This window comes from Oratosquilla oratoria, chromosome 8 (assembly GCF_046742065.1).
Source record: "Oratosquilla oratoria isolate Oo_2021 chromosome 8, ASM4674206v1, whole genome shotgun sequence".
NCBI lineage: Eukaryota > Metazoa > Arthropoda > Malacostraca > Stomatopoda > Squillidae > Oratosquilla > Oratosquilla oratoria.
Window position 1 is genome coordinate 15599439 of NC_134784.1, and position 5000 is coordinate 15604438.

The following is a 5000-nucleotide window of genomic DNA, read 5'->3' on the forward strand; positions in this document are numbered from 1 at the left end:
CTTGAACATCGAACCTCAAGTTTCGAACCTCAAAATTCGAATCTCAAGTTTGAACATCAAGATTGGAAAAAATACAACGGCGAGCCACGAAACTGATTCCAAATATCAAAAATAAATCATACGAAAACCAATTAAAACATATGAATCTGTTTTCCCTAAAAAAAAAGCTTAGACTCAGCGGTGACTTGATACAGGTCTTTAAGAACTAATGGTCTCAAACTATCAGGAAATAGATTTGAATTGGAAGTAGGTTGAAACAACTTCGCCAACCGTGTATTTAATGAATGGAATAAACTTGCTGCAGAAGCAGTGTAATATAGTTCAGTTCGAAGCTTTAAGATTCGTTTAGATAAACACCTAAGCAAGATGCTGTAATGTCTGTCATTTGTTTCATATCATTTGTTTATTTGTTTGTTATTATTTGTCTGTATATTATCATTTGATGGATTATCGTATATTATCATTTATCTGTCTGTTATTATTTACTATTTACCTGTTTGTTTATTATTCAACTTTATTTATCTATTTATCTATTTATTCTATTTATTATTATATTATAATTTTCATTTATCTATTTATCATTATTATATATTTTTTCGCATCCGACCTAGTTATGGGCCAAAAGGTCTCCTGTCGGCATGCTCCTCCTTTGCAATCCTTTGTAATTCAAACCTCAAGCCTCGAACCTCAAGCTTCGAACCTCAAAATTCGAATCTCAAATTCCGAACCTTGAATCCAGAGGTAAGAATCCAAGCTTTGAAATTCGAACCTTTGATGATAGTAATATGAGTTAGTGATATAGATATTTGATAACAAAAACAATTATCAAAATAGTGATGATCATTTCTCGTGTGATACATATATACATACATCAATCAAATCGGCCATCCTGAGTCCATTGCTGAACAAAGGCCCACTTCATAGCATTCCGTGAATCACACGACCGTGCCATCCTTTGCCACGTCACTCCAGCAAACTTCTCGATCTCGTCTCTCCACCTTCTGTCTGGTCTCCCTCTTCCACGCTTAATATCTCGCGGCGTCCACTCTATAACACACTTGCTCCATCGCTCGTCAGTCGTTCGCACCAACTTACCTGCCCAATTCCACTTCCTCTCTTTTACTGTCCTCCACAATATCTTTCACTCTAGTCTGCTTTCTCATCCAACTTACTTTCTTTCGGTCTCTCATTGTTATTCCCATCATTGATCTCTCCATTCTCCTCTGTGCAGTCCTTAGCTTTGTTTCCATCGCCCTCGTCAGCTTCCAAGTCTCACACCCGTAGATTATTGCTGGTAGAATGCATTGATTGTAAACTTTACGTTTCAAACATAAAGGCAGAGAGCCTCTCAGGATTTTATCATACTTACCAAATACTTTCCAACCAATAATAATGAGTCTTTTTATTTCATTATCTTGATCTTTTGTCACCTTCACCATCTGGCCTAAATAATTATACTCTTCAACTTCCTCAAGACTCTCACCACCAATTACAATCTCTTTACTTTGAATTTTCGTGTTGAACATTACTTTGGTTTTACTCTTATTCATTTCTAAATCTACTTTGATACATTCCTTATTTAGATCACTCAGCATATCTTGCAAGTCTTCTGCTCTTTCTGAAATAAGAATAATGTCATCCGCAAATCTTAGGTGGTTCAAATATTTGCCATTAATCTTCAAACCTTTCTTTTCCCAACTCAACCTTCTGAAAATATCTTCCAAACAAGCTGTAAATAATTTGGGTGAAATTGTATCGCCTTGCCGTACTCCTTTCTCGATCTTGATCTTTTTTGTATCTTTATGTAGTCGAATTATAGCGGTACCTTTCGCATAAATCTTTTCTAAAACTCTTACGATCTGTTCGTTTGTACCCTGTTTGCGTAGCGAGTTTAGTATTGCTATTTGTTCTACCGAGTCAAAGGCCTTCTCGTAATCTACAAAAGCTAAACACAAAAGTATATTGTATTCTGTCGTTTTCTCGCCTAAAGCCTGCCTGTTCTCTCGGTTTCCATCTAAAAATTTACTTAGTCTATTTGTAAGGATTATGGAGAATACTTTATATACGTTTGATAGCAATCTAATCGGTCGATAGTTACTAAGGTCCTTCCGGTCTCCTTTCTTATGAAGCAAAATCACTATAGCATTGCACCACGCATCAGAAACGCTTTCTTGACATAAGCTCTGGGTGTACAACTGAGCTAATTTAATATGAACTAATTTCCCTGTGTCTTTCAATAGATCTATTGATATACCATCTTTCCCAGGTGCTTTTCCTCGTTTCATAGCTTTTAGAGCAAATTCTACTTCTTCCTTTGTAATCTCTGGTACACTACTAACGTCTACACATGAATTTACGGACTCAGCTACGGTCTTCGACAAGTAAAGCTCTTGGTAAAATTCTTCTCTTTTTACCATTCTGTCCCTGCATATAATGATTTCTCCGTTTCTATCCCTCAAACATATCATTTGCTGTCTACGCTCAGTCACTTTAATACTTTTACCTATTCGAATAGGTTCCTCTATTTCATCCATATTTCTCTTTCTTTTCTCTAATCTCTGCCATTTTCTTGATAAGCTTGTTTTGTTCTACTCTTTCTATTTCGTCTTTCGTGCTTTTAATCTGCATGGTCCTTCTTCTTTTAATTAGGTCATTTGTAGCTTTGGAGTATTTCTTTTCTCTAATGTTTTCTGTACTTTCTACTTTCTCTGCCGATTCCCTAATGATATTCACTAAATTCAAATTAATATCTTCCACGCTATCCTCGTTAGTTCTTAGAGTTTAGAATCTATTTTTAATTTCTAACTGAAATTTCTTATATGCATATATACCTACCTACCTACCTACATACATACATACATGTACATATGCATACGTACATACACACACCTACCTACATGTATACATACATACATAGTTACATACGTAATACATACATACAAAAATACAACACGAGAAAATGAAGAAGTGGGCCACGCAAATACCGTCATTGTTGTTCGTGTCCAAATGCCTTATAATTAATTTGTCAAGTAAGAAATATCTACGTGAATTAAAGAAATAAAACTCCAACATCTCCCCCTCCCTCCCCCTCTCTCCCTCACTCCCCTCCCCTCCCCTCCGTCCCTACCTTCCCCTCTCTCTCTTTTCCTCCCCCTCCCTCTCCCTCTCCCACATCCCTCCCTTGCCCTCCCTCTCCCACCATCGCTCCCTCCCCCACTCTCTCTCTCTCCCTCCCTCCCCTCCCCTCCTTTTTCCCTTCCCCTTCCAACTTCCCTCCCTCCCTCTCCCTCCCTCTCCCTCCCTCCCTCCCTCTCTCACCTTCCTCCTTCCTTCCCTACCTCCCTCATTCTCCCCCTCCCTCACTCCCACCCACTCCATCCCTCTCCTTCCCTCCCTCCCCTTCCCTCCCTCCGCCTCCTTCCTTCTCTCCCTCCAATCCCTCCTTCTCTCCCTTTCCCTCCCTCTCTTCTTCCTTACCTCCCTCGCCTCCTTCCGTCCCTCCCTCCCTCCGCCGCCTTCTTTCTCTCTCTCCCATCCCTCCTTCTCTCCCTTCCCCTTCCTCCCCTCTTCCCTACCTCCCTCCCCTCCTCTCCTTCCCTCCCTCCCTTCCTCCCTCCCTCCCACCCTCCCTCCCTCCCTCCCTTGCTCCCTCCCTCCCTTCCTCCCTCCCTCTCTCTCCCTGTTTTCCTCATCAGTGACCATCCCACCCGTATCTCCATTTCCAGAGCCCATCCTTTTTTTTTTTTTTTTTTTTAATCACGCCACCACGATCTCATCTTGCTGAAGTGTCTAGTGTTCCTCCTCCTCCTCCTCCTACTCTTCTTCCTTCCTCTCTCCTCATCCTACTCTTCTTCTTCCTCTTCCTACTCCTCCTCTTTCTCCTCCTTCTCCTCTTACTCCTCCTCTTTCTCTTCCTAACACATCTTCTTCATCCTGTTCTTCCTCCTTCTCCTCCTCCTACTACTCCTCTTCCTTACCTCCTCTTCCTCCTCTTCCTACTCCTCTTTTTCTTCCTCCTCTTCCTCGTCCTCCTGCTCCTCTACTCCTTCCTCCTCCCCTTCTTCCTTCTCCTCCTCTACGTCCTCCTTGTCCTATTCTTCCTCCTTCTCTTCCTCGTCCTTCTACTACTCCTTTTCTTCCTCTTCTTCCTCCACCTCCTACTCCTTTTCTTTCTCCTCTCCCTCCTCCTCCTTTTTATTCCTCATACTCTTCCTCTCCCTCCTCCTCCTCTTCCTCTTCCTCTTCCTATTCATCTTCCTCCTCTTCCTACTCCTCTCCCTCCTCTTTGTACAGAATTAAGAATAATCCGGAGAACGTGCGGGGAAAGTGTGTTGGGGAGAAAATCTTCACAAAAATTTTCTGTTCGGTTAAGGTATTTCTGTAAATATATTTAAGTAATTACAGAATGATTAAACATTGTTTGCATTCATAATAGTTACATAGTATAATACCTTACTGTAACTTCATACGTATCCTGACAAATACGAAAGAGAAAAAAAAATGCCGATAAAATACTGTAATTTGAAATACAATGATTTCTCTTTTATAGGTAATAAGTGACATGGAACTGCTTAGCGTAGTCCTTCTGGTCTTTTGCAGTTTCCCCATTCTTATGTTCTTATGACAGGTGGTAAGGGACATGGAACAGCTTAGTGTCTCTAGCAGTCTCTCCTATTATGTTCTTATGATAAGCGGTAATGGCTATGGAACTGCGTAGTGTAGGCTTTATGGTCTCTCGCAGTCTCCTCCATTCTTATGTTCTTATGATAGGTGGTAAGGGACATGGAACTGTCTAGTATAAGCTTTATGGTCTCATGCAGTCTCCTTCATTTTTATGTTCTAATGAAAGGTGGCAATGGCCATGGAACTGCCTAGTGTAGACCTTATGGTCTCTTACACTCTCCTCCATTCTCATGCTGTCTTATGTTCTTATGACAGAGGGTCAGGGGCAATCTCCTCCGTTCTTATATTTTTACGGCAGGTGGTAAGAGGCATGGTAC

General features: G+C 40.9%; 1 protein-coding gene across 1 annotated transcript in view; it reads left to right on the top strand.

Moving 5' to 3' along the window:
* The window catches only part of LOC143027590 (uncharacterized), a 178147-nt gene that overhangs the window by 83391 nt on the left and 89756 nt on the right, over positions 1-5000 (top strand). The gene's annotated exons all lie outside the window — the stretch shown is intronic.